The 19369-nt window shown below is 43.2% G+C and overlaps 1 protein-coding gene across 13 annotated transcripts in view; it reads right to left on the bottom strand.

Annotated features, from left to right (window-relative positions):
• TBL1XR1 (TBL1X/Y related 1) overlaps positions 1–19369 on the bottom strand; it is a 172990-nt gene that overhangs the window by 102129 nt on the left and 51492 nt on the right. For 11 of the 13 annotated variants that reach the window (XM_073359336.2, XM_073359337.2, XM_073359340.2 and 8 more), the window contains one exon: positions 3571–3635. The gene's annotated coding sequence lies outside the window, so the exon portion shown is untranslated. Of the gene's footprint in view, positions 1–3570; positions 3636–17033; positions 17160–19369 lie in introns of all 13 variants that reach the window. The other 2 variants (XM_073359338.2, XM_073359344.2) reach the window with 1 other exon arrangement.

Raw genomic sequence — 19369 nt, 5'->3', positions numbered from 1 at the left:
CATAGTTACTTACTTTTGCACAGAGTGTACATTAAATCAGGTTTAAAATTAGAAAGGTGCAAATTAGAGAAATTATGAGATTTGTGTGTTTTATACTCTTCTTTCTGACTGAGAATCCTGAAAGGCCACTGACACTACAAAAAAACAAACAAAACAAACCACAAAACAAGTGTTGCTGGATCATTGAATAGAAGGATCAGACACACTTGGGACTCAATCCTACAAAGATACTGAGTACAAGGATCCCGATCAAGCCAAGTACTTAAGCTTGTGCAATACTATCAATATCTGAGTAGTGCCATGAACTTGAGTGTGACTAAATACATGCTCAATATTAGAGATGTATTTCAGCTTAAGTGCTTTGCTGCACTGAGCGTTTGGCACTTAGTACTTTGCAGAATTGAACCCTAATTCCACAACCCAAGATAGAGGTGTTTGGGGGGAAAATAAAAATTCCTTTCAGGTCACCTACTGTCACCATTTTATCTACAGAGTCCACAAGGAAAATAACTCATATAGTAATACCCACCTTTGGGAAGATGGAAAACTTGTCTGACCTGTCTTTTAACTTTCTTAGTATTTGGGTATAATTCTAATGAAAAGATAAGTAACTGTTCTGAAATAGTTGAAAGTAAAATATGTCTCATCTCTGTAGTGATAGCAGCTCTTATGAAAGTACTGAAGACCATTTCTTGATGCTCCACGTAGCAGTTAAGTATCTTTTATTATTACTGAACCAAATAGCACGCCCTTGAGACTGTACAATTCTGTGTTTGATATACTTTGTGGGGATGGAAAATTAGGACTGAATGCAACAAGATTTCAAATACAGATCTTCTCAGTATTTTAAAATTTAATGAAGTATTAAGACTAGCTTAATACAGAATGAGTCATGTTTTTAAGGGAAGCAATAACACAGAACTATATTTCAAATCTTGGCTAAAAAGATGTTCTGAAATAAAAAGAAAGCAATATTGCTTTCTGTTGGAAAGTAGCTGAGATTAGCAATAAAATTTTGGAGCGAATAGAAAGATCTGAGGGTACAGCTAGTCTCACGCTTTTGGACAGTGAATGCCATTCTACCCTGAAAAGTGAATGGATGAAAATGGCATCTCCATAACTCAACAGATCTGCTCCCTGTGGGTGAAATTCATCACTGGGCCAGCATATTACCTATGAAACACACATACCCCATTTTAAGGGCTTAGCTGAGACTTAAGTGGTGCATAGGGTTTGCATAGGTCAGGAGTGGGCAATAATTTTCTCAGGGGGGCCACTCCACAAATTTTGATACATAGTCATGGCCCGCACTTTTCTACTATACTAATGGAGGGGATGCAGGGTCTGGAAGGGAGTTTGGGCAAAGGAGAGAGCTCTGGGCTTGTGCAGAGCGTTGGGGTACAGGAAAGGGTGAAGGTTTTGGGCTCTGGGAGGGAGTTTGGTGCATGAGGATGTTTTGACCTGTGGCAGGAGATTGGAGTGCGGGAAGGGGTGCGTGGTTCAGGCTCTGGCCAGGAGGCGCTTATCACAGATGGCTCCCAGCCAGCGGCGCAGCAGGGCTCACGCAGGCTGCCTGCATGCCATGGCACCATGCCGCTCCCGGAAGTGACTACAGCCGGCTGCTGCTGACACATCTCTGCATGTCCCTTGGTGGGAGGGGGATAGCGAGTCTCCATGCGCTGCCTGTGAAGTACTGCCCCCTCAGCTCCCATTGGCCGGTTTCTGGCCAATGGGAGCTGTGAGGATGGTACTGGGAGTGGGGGCAGCGTGTACAGCCATCTCCCCACCCACACCAGGGGCATGCAGAGACACACCAGCAGCAGCCGGCCACTTCTGGGAGCGGTGTGGGGCCACAGCAAGCAGGCAGCCTGCCTGAGCACCCCGCTGTGCCGCGGGACTTTTAGCAGTCCGGAGATCAAAAGGGGGCAGCCAAAGAGCCTGGCGGGCTAGACAAATGTTAGACGGGCTGGATCTGGCCCGCAGGCCGTATGTTGCCCACCCCAGGCATAGGTCCACTGCACAGAGGTGATTTTCTCGGAGTTATATTTGCTCCCTTTAATGACAAGGTAATATTGCATTATGTTTCACTCCTGGTTGTCTTGTCCAGCCAATGCAGCTTTTCCGTCTTATGCATCATCAGAGTAGTTTACTAAATTCAATATCAGGACAAATGAGTTACATCTATACAAACCCACTGCCTTTTTTTGGGGTTACTTAGAGCACAAGATGAAGGCAGTGAGGTTGTGAAACTTTAACTAAGGCTGTAATTGATTTGCATATCTTTTAATACTCATGCTTATATAAAACGAAGGACCCAGTTCACCTCTCAGAACCCAGGGGGAATTTTCAGGGTTCTCAGTTAAAAAAAAAAAAAAAAAACCACCTAACCAACCAAACATCTTTTTTATTTGTGAACCAAGCATATTTGTCACTTTTCAGATTAGAGCTACAGGTTATGATTTTAAAACTGCTGCACTGTGACAAGAGAGGACATCAAAATTACAAGGAAAGCAATCACACAGGGAGCTGACCAGAGATAGAGGCAATAATTTGAAACCTTTCCCTGGTCCTCGCTTCTGTGACTTACTCCCCCAGCCCTCACTTCTGCTCTCTATCTGCTCAACCACTACAAAAGCAACAATAACTTTAAAACAGTCTGCAATTTTAAACTTGCAATAATCTACAATGCTTATTAACATTACACAGAGGGAGTGAGAAAAGATTACATCAGGCTTGCCCATTTCTGTGAGCAAAGAGTAACTTCACTAGTTTTATGCTGGCAAATATGTTGAAACAAGAAACTGCTGGCACTGCATAACTTTTTAACAAAAGAAGCTGTTAGTATTGAAATGAAATTGCAAAAGCATGCTACTGGGGGTAGTAGAATATCTAGCCAAATCAACCATTTGCCCATGCTCTTGGTCAGAATTAAACTATTGGTTGAAACTAAATATGTTGCTATATTTGCCCACAGGATGAAATCTGGAAATACTTGTAAATTCCTTTGTCAACTGGTATAAAGCTTTGGTTTTTGCTGCAGAAAATTCTACTTGCTTTCTAAAAGTAAGACCTGGTCTACACTACAGGGCTAGGTCAGATGTAAGATGCTTAGCATTAACCTAGCTGCAGAAGTGTCTTCACTTAAATTTGGCTCCCGCCAATGTAAGTATCTCTCTACACCTATTTAGTAACACCACCTCCCCGAGTGGCGTAGCACCACAGTTGATGTAATTAGGTCGACAGTGTCAGTGTAGACACTGTGTTGCTTACGTCAACTGTTACTAGCTTTCAGGAGCTGTCCCACAATGTCCAAAACTGACAATGCAATCTATGCAAATGTTCCTGTTGAGCACGCGCACATCCCACACAAGGAGCCAAATGCTGCATACAAACAAGCGATTTAATAACTGCAGTGGCTGTACGCTTACGCAAGTTAGGTTCTTATAATTTTGTAGTAGAGACATGGCCTAAGACTTTCAAAAACATTATTTACAATATAAGATTGACTTACAATGGCACTGGAAGAAAGAATCGTACCACTTTTTTGTAGGCAGTTAAAATTGTATTTACCATTGGCAGTGCATTGATGTAGGGAAGTTCTCCTGTCTGCTGCCTCCAGTCACAGGAAGATGATGCTGAAAAAGAAATGTAGAGACAAATAAAAGGATAAGTTTTAATATTTAAAAATAGATGTGCTAACAGAATAAAACACAGATTAAAAAAAAAAACAGTATCAGTTGTGGGACCAGATGGCTCAGGGGATCACTAAGAGACACTAAAGTTTTCACCTCAGAATTTATATACAGACTAAATCAGCAGTGATTGGGAGTGGTAATAACAAGAAGAATTAGTTTTCCTATCAGCCTGTTGCTAGTAGACAGGTGTCCACAGCATAAAAATTACCCTTGCAATTGTTATCCTTCTGCAGGTACAGAACTTATGAATAAATGACTATGGACAATGAACTGTCTTATGCCATTAGGCCCTGGACACTTGCATCCACATTCAGTGGAAATCCACACAGACACAAGGGTCCATCCCGAAGGAGCCTATCGTTGGACCATGCCTTTTGATATATTTCTCCAGAGTCAGGTTCTTAGATGTTGGCATGTTATTGCCCATGCCAAATCTGTTCTAGCAATAAAAGACTTCAGTTTTCTGTGATATTTATGTAGCACCTTTTGTAAGCACTAAAACAAAAAAATCCTTGGTTTGACTGTAGAACATTCATCTTGAATGTTTAATTGGGGTTGGAAGTGGTAAAGGATACATGTACATCACATTAGTCGATATAAGTGTGCACATTTGGAAGAACATGCAAAGCTGTTAAATTTACCAAGTTGTACAGTAACTTAGAAAACTGAGAAAGTCAGCTTATTTTAGCTGCATGCAAACATTTGAAGAAATATGTTGTAAAAATCCTGCAGGTAGGACATTCAAGAGCAGACTGGTGTTGAGGAAGATTACTTTTTTAGTCTACCAGCCTTAATGTATCTTTAAAAAAAAAAGAAAAAAAAAAAAGACTATTCCCTGTTCTCTAAATGAATGTTTTTAAAGCCACAAAACTCAGTAATAATTATTGAGAAATAAATTATCTCATCCAGAGGTAGAAGAATACTGCAAAACAGTATTCGCAAGCATGTGTTTGATATCCAAATAGCTGCTCACTCCAGCCATGTTCCTACCCCTTTTTATTCACTACTTACAAATGATTTTTTGTTCACACAAATGGCTAGAGGGGGCTACTCTCCATTTGAATACCCGTGTTTGCATAAGATTATTTGCTATTGGCTATTTTCAAAAAAATCAGTCATCCAATCAGAGAGCAGAAACAATACCATGTAACTGACAACAAAAAGTTTGCAAATAACCCAAACAAAATTTGTTCACCCGAATTGTTTGATCAATTATTAGCAACAACCAACTGAATTTGTAAAATTCACCCACAGAAAAATTGTCCATTAATCCTTGAAAAAAAAAAAAAAAACCTGACCAAATTGGTCAAATAAGTGGTCTGGTACGAAAATGTCAGACAACTCTATTCAAAAACAAGCATCCTGTGCAGCAGAAATTAATGAATTTACACTATTCCCAGAACATTCTACAAGCTATCCATAAGCACGCATCAAAGAGAAACATATCCTTCATAATGCAAGTGCATGGAGGCGCCGCAGAGGATGAGAATGCATGCAAAATATGTTGGGAATTCAGATATTTGCAAATGTGCTTCTTCTCCCTTGCTTAGTTGCATTATTGATGCAGAAATTGTCGGAATCAGAAGGAGGAAAAAATCCACTTGTTAAGTGGCATGATTTTTTATGTGGAAAAAGTGAGTGTGTCTTTTTACCCAGCTAGAGCCTCGGATTAGGACAGAAATCTTCATCGCATCACTCAGCATAAACAGTATATAGATACATTACTTGCCTATAATTGGAGTTCTCTAAAAGATATTTCTTGAGACGCATACTGTTAGATCACTACGCTTACTGAGAGCATAAGTCACTTCAAATTTTTGTGTCACAATGGAATACATTGGTGGACAGTGAAAGATGATAAAATCCAGCTCTGTAGTCTAGTTACAGGTGTGACACATTTTGTGTTGTTTTAAATATGAATATAGTAAGAGGTGTGAGGAAACAGATAAAAACAGTCGGATACAACAAGAGAGGCTTTCTTCAGCCTAAATTAGGTGCCAGGATTGCCTCTCTCCAATTCCTTCCTTTCCTAGTATTAATTTCAGAGTGCAGTTCTTAAGGTCAAAGCTATAGAGAGAAAGCTCTCACTCTGCTCTCTGGGAGGGGCTTTATGCCATAACTGTCGTCAGCATCCATTTTAAATCTAAACACAGTCCTGACAAATTGAGCAGCTGGAAGCAAATAGTTACAAAAGAACACAGAATAGGAAAAGAAAACAAAAAAAGGGCAACTAAGTAGGGCAAATAAAAATGAGCTCTCAGAAGTATTTCAGGACTCTGTCACACCCTTTCTGCTAGTTTGTCAAACCCATAATTCAAACAGGAAAGATAATCTGCCTCTAATTTTGCTTACCAGGACAATGAAGAATGGTAAGGTGCAGAGCTGTAGAGCAAAGAACCTCCCCCTAAATCCGGGATTATACTCCTTCACAGAAAGGAGCCACTCAGTGACACGTCTCCACGTTGAACACTCACTGACACAAGGAAGTAATCTCAGGCTATCCACTTATTTGCCATGTATTCACTTTTGATGGTAGCAAATCCAGCATTGGAAGCAAGGAGGACTGGTAGTTTTTCTCCATTCTTTTCCTACATTAGCAATACAGTAACTCCTCACTTAAAGTCGTCCTGTTTAAAGTTGTTTCATGGTTACGTTGCTTATCAATTAGAGAACGTGCTCGTTTAAAGTTGTGCAATGCTCCCTTATAACATTGTTTGGCAGCTGCCTGCTTTATCCGCTGCTTGAAGAAAGAGCAGCCCGTTGGAACTAGCTGGTGGGGGCTTGGAACCAGGGTGGACCAACAGCCCCCCTATCAGCTCCCTGCTCCCCTAAGTGCCCTGTGCAGCAGCCGCCCAGCAGGCTATCAATTGCTGGGCAGTTCATCTGTCCCTCCCTGCACTGCCATGTGCCGCTTCTGGCCTCTGCCTTGGAGCTGCTCCCGGGAGCCTCCTGCTTGCTGTGCGGGGATGGGGGAGAAGAGGAGTGCTAATGTCAGGGTGTACCCCACCCCTGCTCCTGCCCCCCGCTTGCCTCATCTCCATAGAGCAGAGGGGGGAAATGACAGGGCTCAGGACGGAGGGCAGCAGGGGCTGTCTCAACTTGCTGATCTACTTAAAAAGGCAATGTACTCAGAGTGGAGTCAGCGTATTTAAAGGGGCCATGCTCATCTCTCTCTGTCTGCCATGCTGTCTCCCCTCCCTCCATTTGTGCTGCCTTGTAGAGTGTGAGGCTACATTAACAACTTGTTAACCCAGAGGTGGACAAACTATGGCCTGTGGGACCGTCCTGCCTGGCCCCTGAGCTCCCGGCCAGGGAGGCTAGCCTCCGGCCCCTCCCCTGCAGCACCGCCACTCCTACCGGGCAGAGCAGGGAGCGCAGCTGGCTGCGGCAGGGCTGCGAGCTCCTGCTGCTCTGAACAGCATGGCAAGGGGGTGGGGGGGGTAAGGGAGCAGGGGGTCCCTGGGGGCAGTCAGGGAGCAGTTGGATGGGGTGGAGGTGGGCCAGTCAGGGGATGGGGAACAGGAAGGGTTGGGAGTGGAGTCCCAGGGGGCTTGTCATGGGGCAGAGAGCATGGGGGGTGGGAGTCCTGGGGAGGCTGTCGGAGGCGGGGGTGTGGACAGGGGGCGGGGCAGTCAGGGGACGAGGAGCAGAGGGCAGTTGGATATGGGGTGGGAGTCCTGGGGAGGCTGTCAGGGGGCGGGGGTGTGGACAGGGGTCCCAGGAGGGGGCAGTCAGGGGACAGGGAGCGGGGGGCAGGATGGATGGGGGGGTCACAGGAGGCGGTTAGGGGAAGGGGTCCCAGGAGGGGGCAGTCAGGGGACAAGGAGCAGGGGGGTTGGATGGGTTGGGAGTTCTGAGGGGGGCAGTCAGGGGGTGAAAAGTGGAAAGGGGCAGATAGGAGGCGGGGACCAGTCTGTTTGGGGAGGCACAGCCTTCTCTACCCAGCCCTCCATACTGTTTCGCAACCCCGATGTAGCCCTCGGGCCAAAAAGTTTGCCCACCCCGTGTTAACCCTTGAGGGCTCGGCTGTTCTAGTTCATCATTTAGCAGCAAGGCATTCCCTGGGAAATGTCCCACCCTCTTCCACCCCCTGACTTCAACATCTCAACCAAGCTTCACAATCATCATTCCTGTGTACAGTATTAAATTGTTTGTTTAAAACTTATACTGTCTGTGTGCCTGTGTAAGTCTTTTGTTTGGTGAAAAAAAATTTCCCTGGAACGTAACCCCCCCATTTACATTAATTCTTATGGGGACATTGGATTTGCTTAACATCGTTTCACTTAAAGTCGTATTTTTATAACTACAACATTATGTGAGGAATTACTGTACTCCAAATAATACAGCTGATAACCAACAATTTCACAGACAGATCAGTGTAACACCCAGACCTTTCAGGACTAGATCACTGCATAGGCAGTTTTTCCATCCCTGAGAGAGCTACCTCCCAATCCTTAAATTGCAATGTCAAATGTATGAAACTCACTTATCTGAAAGCCCCTTTTTTCAGTATCTCAACAGGGTCATATCTCCTGCTGCAATCAGGAGAACTGACTCTGGTTCAGGTAACAGTAAATTCCAGAAAAGTGAGTATTGGATAATTCAGTGAGAAGCATCCTTGGGGAGAGAAGCAATGTAAGTAAAAATCTTTAGCTAAATTGATCAGGCTAAGCAAAAATGCTTTAACTAAGGACATCTAAAAGAACAACTGTAAATCTACAGATGTGTATGTAAAATTGTATACCTCTGATTATTAGGGTTACCAGGTGTCCAGTTTTCAACTGGAATGCCCGGTTGAAAAGGGACCCTGGCGGCTCTGGTCACCACCGCCGACCAGGCCGTTAAAAGTCCGGTTGGCGGTGCTAAGACAGGCTAGTCCCTACCTGTCCTGGCTCCGTGCTACACCCCGGAAGCAGCCAGCAGCAGATCCGGCTCCTAGGTGGGGGGAGACACAGAGCTCCGCATGCTGCCCCCGCCCTGAGCACCAGCTCCACATGCCCATTGGCTGGGAACCACGGCCAATAGGAGCTGGGGGGGGGCGGCTACGGGCGACAGCAGCATGCAGAGCCTCCTGGCCCCCTGTCTAGGAGCTGGACCTGCTGCTGGCCGCTTCCAGGCGCAGTGCAGTGCCAGGACAGGCAGAAAGCCTGCCTTAGCCCCGCTGCGCCACTGACTGGGAGCCACTCGAGGTAAGCCCGCACTCCAACCCCTGCCCCAGCCCAGAGCCCCCTTCTACACCTTGAATCCCTCATTCCCAGTCCAGAGCCCATACCCCCTCCTGCACCCTAACCTCCTGCCTCAACCCACAGCCCACTCCCGGACTCTAAATCCCTCCGCCCCACCCCCAGCCTGGAGCCCCCTCCTGCACCCCAAACCCTTCATCCCCGGCCCCAACCCAGAGCCAACACCCCCAGCTTGTACCCTATCCCACACTCCAACCTCCTCCCTCAACCCACAGCCTCCTCCCATATTCCGAATCCGTTGGTCCCAACCCCCCAGCCTGGAGCCCCCCTCCTGCACCCCAAATCCCTCATCCCCAGCTCCACCCTAGAACCCACACCCCAGCTGAAGCCCTCACCCCCTCCTGCACCCCAACTCCCTGCCCCAGTCCGGAGCCCCTTCCCGCACCCTGAGTCCCTCATCTCTGGCCCCACCCCACACCACTCTAACTGCACCCCCAGTTAGAGCCCTCACCCCCTCCCATACCACAACCCAATGAAAGTGAATGAGGGTTGGGGAGAGCAAGCTACCAAGGGAAAGGGAATGTAGTGAGCAGGGGGCGGGGCCTCAGGGAAGGTGCAGGGGTAGGGTGTTTGGTTTTGTGCGATTACAAAGTTGGCAACCCTACTGATTATAGTCCTTTCTCCATACTTGGTTCTTATGTTGCTTGTCTTCTTAGATTTTAAGTTCTTTGGGGCAATGACTATATCTTATTGGGTGTCTCTACAGCATCTACTACAATGGGGCCTTGATTCTGATTGAAGCCTATGGGTACTACTGCAATGTAAATGGTAAGTAAATATTAATGGATTAAGTTCATTTCTTTAACTGAAGTCTAGTCCACTCTCGCCTCCCTTTACCTTACTTAGATTCCTCTTCCTCGACTACTTTCCCCAGAAAGAAAAGGAGGACTTGTGGCACCTTAGAGACTAACCAATTTATTAGAGCATAAGCTTTCGTGAGCTACAGCTCACTTCTTCAGATGCATATCGTGGAAACTGCAGCAGGCTTTATATATACACAGAGAATATGAAACAATACCTATTCCCACCCCACTGTCCTGCTGGTAATAGCTTATCTAAAGTGATTTCCAGCACAAATCCAGGTTTTCTCACCCTCCACCCCCCCACACAAATTCACTCTCCTGCTGGTGATAGCCCATCCAAAGTGATAACTCTTTACACAATGTGCATGACAATTAAGCTGGGCTATTTCCTGCATAAATCCAGGTTCTCACATCCCCCCCACCCCCATACACACACAAACTCACTCTCCTGCTGGTAATAGCTCATCCAAACTGACCACTCTTCAAGTTAAAATCCAAGTTAAACCAGAACATCTGGGGGGGGGGGGGGGGTAGGAAAAAACAAGAGGAAACAGGCTACCTTGCATAATGACTTAGCCACTCCAAGTCTCTATTTAAGCCTAAATTAATAGTATCCAATTTGCAAATGAATTCCAATTCAGCAGTTTCTCGCTGGAGTCTGGATTTGAAGTTTTTTTGTTTTAAGATAGCGACCTTCATGTCTGTGATCGCGTGACCAGAGAGATTGAAGTGTTCTCCGACTGGTTTATGAATGTTATAATTCTTGACATCTGATTTGTGTCCATTTATTCTTTTACGTAGAGACTGTCCAGTTTGACCAATGTACATGGCAGAGGGGCATTGCTGGCACATGATGGCATAGATCACATTGGTGGATGTGCAGGTGAACGAGCCTCTGATAGTGTGGCTGATGTTATTAGGCCCTGTGATGGTGTCCCCTGAATAGATATGTAATAACATCAGCCACACTATCAGAGGCTCGTTCACCTGCACATCCACCAATGTGATATATGCCATCATGTGCCAGCAATGCCCCTCTGCCATGTACATTGGTCAAACTGGACAGTCTCTACGTAAAAGAATAAATGGACACAAATCAGATGTCAAGAATTATAACATTCATAAACCAGTCGGAGAACACTTCAATCTCTCTGGTCACGCGATCACAGACATGAAGGTCGCTATCTTAAAACAAAAAAACTTCAAATCCAGACTCCAGCGAGAAACTGCTGAATTGGAATTCATTTGCAAATTGGATACTATTAATTTAGGCTTAAATAGAGACTTGGAGTGGCTAAGTCATTATGCAAGGTAGCCTGTTTCCTCTTGTTTTTTCCTACCCCCCCCCCCAGATGTTCTGGTTTAACTTGGATTTTAACTTGAAGAGTGGTCAGTTTGGATGAGCTATTACCAGCAGGAGAGTGAGTTTGTGTGTGTATGGGGGTGGGGGGGATGTGAGAACCTGGATTTATGCAGGAAATAGCCCAGCTTAATTGTCATGCACATTGTGTAAAGAGTTATCACTTTGGATGGGCTATCACCAGCAGGAGAGTGAATTTGTGTGGGGGGGTGGAGGGTGAGAAAACCTGGATTTGTGCTGGAAATCACTTTAGATAAGCTATTACCAGCAGGACAGTGGGGTGGGAATAGGTATTGTTTCATATTCTCTGTGTATATATAAAGCCTGCTGCAGTTTCCACGATATGCATCTGAAGAAGTGAGCTGTAGCTCACGAAAGCTTATGCTCTAATAAATTGGTTAGTCTCTAAGGTGCCACAAGTCCTCCTTTTCTTTTTGCGAATACAGACTAACACGGCTGTTACTCTGAAATCTTTCCCCAGAAATTCTTTCAAGTCTGTGGTTTGATATTTCCCCAATAATTTGAAGGCTTTGGTTGTTCAAGATATTGTTATAATCTTGGTCCTATTGTATTAGTGATACAGGTAAGGGGATTTGATTTATTAAATGCATTTTTAAACTTGACATTGCCCCTTTTAAAAAGGGCCTACTAGAAAAATGACAAAAAGTCAATCACCTTTTGTTTGGCTCAACCCAACCACCAAATGTATTAAAATACGAAGTATCAAGTTCTGCTATAAGAAAACAAAACAATGTAAATTGAAAAGGTTAAACGTCACAGCACCCCTACCACACTGAGAGACCATCATTGTGTCTGATCAAAAACCAAAGGGTCCATTGAACCTGTTTAACTCCCACTTGTGTTAATTAGTTGTTGACCCCAACTTTGAACATGAGTTTTCTAGATGTCTATATTGCCTTTTAAAACTACTCTGCGTTTTTTATCTGTAATTGAGTCCTTGAGGACCAATTTTCTGAGTGAAGATACCTTCCTGAAAGCTTTCACAATCCTATTCCAAATTACCCCACTGGCATTTGTTAATTTGATGCATGTCTTTAAAGACCAAACTGCAGGCGACTATCATTATTTATTTTACTGAATTTTAGAATATCTATCCTATTATCAGTATCACTGCTTGTTATGTGATTTGGACCAGGTAACTAATACCAATACAATATAAATTACACAAAGCAAATGAATGACAAAAATGTCTCCAAAAAGCATCCCACAGTAAATGAAATAATGTAAGGTTGAAACAAACTGGCTTTAAGTTTACTCCCTATATACACTACAAGTGAGATTTTTAAAAGCACTCAGCAACAGGCTAACTTTGCTTCTGTTAAAGTCAGCTTCACTGGGAGCAGATTTAGGTCACCATTTAATGCTTCTGAAAAAGCCCACCTTACAAGTGCAACTGTTTATGGAGTTTTGGCTTGGTTTGTTTTTTTGGTAGCTCATTTGACCCAATTCAACAAATACTGTTGAGTCGTGTCTACACACACTGTAGACACAGTCTGTGGACCTAAATAAATATCAGTACATTCTGGGAAGCTATCCCCCAATACTTCATCAGGGAAAAGAATACCCAGAGGTTATGTACACAGAGCAGCAGGCACAGCAGCACAAGGGGTAATGAACACTGAGATGTTATACTACAGAGAGATCGGGAAGAAAGGAGCTCCAACCAAACTGGTCACACAAACATGCTTAAAAAGTCCCATCTACACTGCCAAAAACAGTAGGCCAACCCAGTTAAAGAAAGACTACTACATGCCAGCCTAGGCTGCTAGCACGGTGATGCACTCCTAGATGCCATGGTTACCAGCAAGTGTTAATCTTGTTGCATGTGGATAAAACCACAGTTAAAGCCAACCACCATCACCAAATGGCTACAAACTTGGTTAAAAATGTGAAGTATATACACAGCTTTGTACTATTCCTTTAACATAGTACAGTTTCCAGCATAAACCACTAGAGGAACAATGATTTCCCAAGCTATCTGTCAGAATGCTTAACCATTCAGTCTACAAACACACTCCCCCATCATCCATTTCACAATGGATCCTATATGGAAGGTAGGGTCAGTTCTACTGCTAAAACACTGGGTGGATTTTAAAAGAATTGGTTCTTCATTTGAACTTGTGCTCATGTTTTTTTCTTCTAATTAGGAACATATTGTTTACATTTCAGTTGGAGATGCACTTTCAGAGATTTCTACATTGCTTGAGTTTTCACAACAAAAATTTACTCATTCAGTTTTGTTCTTTGTGGACTACAAAAGTCTTACATATCGATGGTATCTTGGCTACTAGACTTTCCCTTGATGTATTGCTTTTTTCCAGCTATAGTACTTGGAACGGGAGCCACAACCAAAATGAAAATAGAGTTAGTATAGATATCCCCCCACTCCTCACCCACTAACTAGGCTGCAGGATCATTCAGACCAGAATTTTAATTGACCTAAAGTGAAAAGCACAACAAAACATGTCTGATAACAGAGGTAGCAGAAGAGTGTAGACAAATGAGTCAGAGTGAGATTATATTTAAAGAAAATCCAGAACAATGAAATCCATAGGAATAAGGAAGCAAAGAAGCTAGCTATATGATCTGTGTGAGGGTGCTGGAAGAGAAACAGCCTTGGTCAGACCCAACAGCAACATAATGCACGAAAGCAATCTTCTGTCAATATCAGTTAATGTGTAACACTTGGAAATGGGTCTTCAGCAGACCATGATCTCAAAGCAGAAAAACAAAAATCAACATGTAAATTGTGTAGAAACAGCTTACATCCCCCCCAGATTGTCTTGAAAATTGCTGTGCTTCGGGGGGAGCCCTGGTTAGGGCCAGCTGATCAGTTCTGAAGAAGATGTCTGAGCAAAGGACTCCGCTAAAAAAAAATCATGTGGCATGATGGTCCTTATAATTGTGTGTACACGTGGGCTCAAACTATGAATGAGTCCCTCCAAACTACCATTACCCATTCAGGAAGCGTCCAGCACCCATTGCACTGTTGAGTAACAAATATTTTAAAAGTTGTTGAGGGTAAAAGTGGGATCTACAGTGTGGTTGGAACTATGCTGATGAGCCAGAGAAAGCCATTTGCAGATGTGGAGCCAGACTGGGGTGTTGCAGCAAACCAAACTGTCTGGAGGCAGTCTGACATCAGTAACTGGATGGTTCAAGAGTCATGCTGTGACTTTTGAATCCGAGCAACACTCATCTACTGTGTGTTCAAGTCTCGCCTTCTAAGAATGTGTTGTGCACATTAATTGCCCTCTGCCCGCCATCTGCCCGCCATCTTTTCAGAAGTTTTGCCCTGAGAGCAAAGCTTCTGGTTTAAAAAACAATATTTAAAACTACTCTAAAATCCACATGCATACTCTGATGCATTATCGGGGCTAAGAGTAGTTGGTGGTGTAAATTTGGGGTTATTTGGCCCAGGGGTTCCTCTAATACAGCTCCCATAACAAGGAGTAACTATTAATGTTATATTGCTCTAACACACACACACACACACACATATATACATATATGGAATTATCTTGAAAACTGGCATGCCACAACATGGAACATGGTAGAGTTTGTGGTGGAATTTGGAGTCATTTGGTCAAGGGGCTCCCAAGACATAGCTCCTTGTGAAAGAACGTATGGAAAAAAGTGTACAACCCCTTTAAAGGTAGAGGCTGGAGCCTACAGCCTGAGAACAATCAAGGAGACCCTGCCCCACTATGGAGCTGAGCTAGTTAAACACAGGAACAAAAAACTGAGGAGATAAAGGGGCGTGTCTACACTGCAATTAAAAACCAAGGGCTGGTCCACACCAGCTGACTCAGACTTGTGGGGCTACAGGGCTGTTTAATTGCAGTGTAGACTTCTGGGCTTGGGCTGCAGTCTGGGCTCTGGGATCCTCCCACCTCACAGGGAGGGGAGTAAAGCCAAGCAGGCTACAAGGGGTGGCAGTTTTTCTCTCTCGGGCACCAGGAGACAAGCCTAACCTGACTCACAGACTTGGTTTGTAGATTTTCTTTGGGAGCGCTGAACCAGATTTCTCTCCCAGACTTATTAAAAAGAGGACATGCTATTTGGTTAACATGTGCTGACTTCTCCTTGCCCCCCATAGTTAAAATGAACCTATTGCTGCTCCACTTGAAGAAAGTAAGGTGAAGCACACCTGCAGCACCACACTGGGCCACAAGGGGGCACAAAGGGACTGCCCATACCTTTACACTTGCTTAAATGAACTGCTCGTAATACTTTCAGATTCTTAGAACGCTTCTGGATGCACAGGTATGTAACCCTCATGAAAGGTATAGCATGGAGTGCCCGAGATAAGCTATTAAGTGATACCAAAGTCCAGTTTTAAGATATTTCAGAAGTTATTGCAATCTAAAAGCTTTAGCAACTCTGCTTAGTCAGTTCATTTCTGTGAAAGCTCTTGTTTCTTCAGAAACTCTTCTCTCAGGGATACTCACTGAGTGATGTACTCACATAGTAGCTTATCTCTGCCCCTAGAACTTAAGAGCCACAACTTTGACTCCTCTCCTCTGAAGTGTTGCATTCTGTGTATTCAACCCACCTTTCATTTAGTGTCTGGGGCCACAATGGGAATGCAATACTTTATATACAAGATACATGTAATGATGTGCTATAATGTGAACCAGACCTGAAATAACACGGAAGCTGTGACTGTATGAAAATGATTATTGTTCTGGTAGTGCAGAAGTCTCTCCAAATTAGTCAAACACCATGGCTGAGCACTGTGACTAATAGCATGGACTGTGCAGCTATGCCTATCTGTCACTCAAAAATCAACACAAAAGATTCACATGGATCAATTTCACCCCTCAAAGTGCTACAGTTTTGTGAGAAGGATCTGAAGGAAATGTCAGATTAGAAAAATTTTAGTCACGATACCATTTTTGAAACACAAATCTCCAATGATATTCCCCCCCACACACACACACACTCACCCCACAATCCACCTCCACAAACAGCTATAGGAAAATGAGGCAGTGCATAAACTACAGAACATTTAAAATGATACTCTAAACCCAAAACCACACAGTTTTTGTAGATCTTATTTACTCCCTGTTAAAATGGAAACCCTGCAGTAACCATAACTGTGGTGCCACTATCAACCCACCACATTAGGGTCAGCAGAAGGTAGAGTTGGTGATGCAAATTGGGGTCATTTGGTCAAGGAGTTCAGCAGATACAGTGCCCCCTGTAAGGACTTTTAACAATCAAACTGCTCTAAAATCGACATACATAAAAAGAGTGTCTTGTATCTATGTCACACAGGCTGGGTTAGAGTTTGGGGTGCAAAATTGGGGGGGGGAATCTGATTCCCCAACGTACAACTCCCCACAACGAGCTTCTTTTAATTTTCAACATGCTCTAAAGTCCACATCCATAGTGCGATTATCTTGGATATTAGTCTGGCAGAACAGGGGCAGAGGTAAACTTCTGTGTCTAAATTTTGAGTCATTTGGTCAAAAAGTTTCCTGAGATACAACCTCCTACACTCAATAAGGAAATTATTTTAATATTCAAAATGCTCTGAAATCCATTTGACTCAGTGAGAGTGTCTTGAAAATTGATATTCCACAACAACTTTGGTGGCACAATAAGATCACCAGTGATCGATATAGACTGAACATCCACACACACCACTTTAAGGACCTAGCTAGAGGTTGTTCCAGATGGCACTCCACCTGCAAGGAGGCTACCTCCCTTTGGGATATGCCTTGATGAACAGGATTCCGTACAATGGCCGAGGTATACTTTGGAGAGAGGTCGGAGAACACTCATTGAGATTAATGAACCTGTTAACACTTCTCCAAGCTATTATGGTGTCAGGCTGTATTAATTTCCAGGAAGAGTTCTGATTCATCTCAGAACATCCCATAGAGATGAATGAGTCATTTCATACCTCTGAAATCCTCCAGTTAGATTCTCTTGCAGCTATGGAGATGGCTTTGTGGCTTCTTCAGAGTCAGGAGTCCACAGTTCTGCCCATTAATTCCTATCTAAGGAAATCCTCTTGGGTTACTGTTCCCTGTGTGGGAAAGGAGAATGTCCTGGTTGGTATACAGGTGACCTTTGTATCCACTGAGCTACTGTGCCTGGATCCTGGCCACATAAAAAGAAAAATCCCTGTTCTGGAGAGGAGCTATCCTCTTTGTTTGCCTAATGCCTGGGTACTGGCCTACAATACTTGCAAAAATCTCTGGTCACTGGCAAAGAGCATTGTCCCATGTGGGTGGCTTCTCCTGCAGAGTCAAAAGGTGCTTATTAACTATATTTATAGCATCTCAATTGTGTTGATCTTCTCCTGCTGTAGGAACAGATTTATCTCAACACAGACTGGTAAAAGAAATATTACATATTTTGTAATCATTTAAAAGTACCACACTAGAAAGATGTTCTCAAATTGAAGTTGAATGCTGAAGTCAATATATGCATTTTGCTCCCCCTGAAAGCACTGCCAAATGAACATGATACATCATCCTTCCACTACTGTAGATGCGCCGTTCAACTAGTAGTCATTTCCAAACAAGTTGTTTTATGTCTATAAAAGTAGCCTCCTAACCTAAGAACTGCATGTTTGATCACAGTTCCATTTATTATGCTGCTTCACCTAAAAACATTTTTGCTATTGCTAGAGGAAAGTTCCCCATTTCCTCTGCAAATATTTTTTTCCATCAGATTTAACAAAGTTACCATTTTGCCTTTGAGAAATTAGGAAGGTTTAAAGGAGGAAGTCCACAGGGTCAACAGGTCATACAAGAAATATTACAACAAAAATACAAACAAGCCAAAAATCACAGCAATGAGTGCTGGTACTGAAATTTAAAAAAAAAAAAAAATCTATATAATATTGTTTTTTTTACCATGACATACTGAACAGGAATTTGAAACAAGAGAATGCTGAGTGTCCAGGACTGTATTTACAATCATGCCACTCAATTTGAACAGTTTATTCCCAAAAGAACATTGGCCCATAGACAGTAAGTTTTCATCAGCAAAAACAATCAGCAGTTCCTTACAAGTTCCTTCTATGAAAGCTGTTCTGTTCTAAATCTTATCACCATGGTAACTTGACTGAATGCTCTCCTCAGAGTCTCACCTTTCCATTCCTACTTTCTGTTTTGGTTTTCATTGGAGTTCATCATAAAAGATTACACAATCTTATTTTTTTTCTGTAACATGTTTCCACCACTAATGGCAGAGGTATTCTAATGCCATCAAGAGTGACTGGAATTTAATCTTATTTAAGCTGTTCTGAGTATAATAGCTGACCTTCGATTTATCACCTTCCAAAGTACTTAGAAAAGATGAGCAATGTCAGGCATATTACCTACATTTTTTTCTAAAACAAAACAGTCAAGGCTTAGTTGCCACATCTTGCATTTATCAACCCACAAATTGTCAACATGCTCTTTAAAAACAAAAAAATCAACAATATAAGCACCAGTCTTCCTGATAGCTTATAAAGCCCTTAATAATCTAAGCCTGGGATACTGGGAAGCTACTACTAAGGATGGGGGAAGGGACATAATTAAAAATATATATTTAACAGGTCTAGAGATCCAGGAGGAAGAGGAACTATGCAGAGTGATTCAAGAGGACATAACTACAGCCAGTGAGAAGTTAGAAGGAAAATGTAGGCTGAATATCAGGGAAATCTTCCAAACAATGATATCATGCACATTGTGGAACAGCTTCTTAAGGTAACTGGTGGAAGCCCCATAGCTTGGAATATTTTAAATAAGAATGAAGAATAGACCTACTGTAGCAAGTAAACCTCCTTTGGCTGGGAGACAGAAGACTTCATATGCTCCCCTTCTTCGAGTTACTATATTTCTTGAATGAGAGTTCCTCCCATGCAGTCAACATTGGCTGAGTTATAGTTGCTGGAATCTCACTATTCAAAACAGATCAGGCCAGGAGAGAGGACTCCTGAGTTCAGGAACTTCCTCTATGGAATCCCCTGTCAGAGGATCTGTGCTAGAGTCCCTCAGCAGTTGTCTTCAGGTCTTGGTGACCTTCTATTCAGGTCAATATTTCTGCATCACTGTGAGCTAGAAGATTGATCACGGAACAGGAGCAAGGAATACAAGAGTTCTAATCCCAACTCTGATACTTATTGTCCAGCTTTGAGCAAGTCACTTAATTTCTCTCATTTCTCTTTCATTTTTTGAAATGGGTATAATACAACTCAAAAACCTCAAAAAGGTGCTGTAAGTCAATGTCTGTACAGCATTT

The sequence above is a fragment of the Lepidochelys kempii genome, chromosome 9 (genome assembly GCF_965140285.1).
Source record: "Lepidochelys kempii isolate rLepKem1 chromosome 9, rLepKem1.hap1, whole genome shotgun sequence".
NCBI classification, from domain to species: Eukaryota; Metazoa; Chordata; order Testudines; family Cheloniidae; genus Lepidochelys; species Lepidochelys kempii.
The sequence above is the reverse complement of the archived record's forward strand: the minus strand, read 5'-3'. Positions and strand labels throughout refer to the sequence as shown.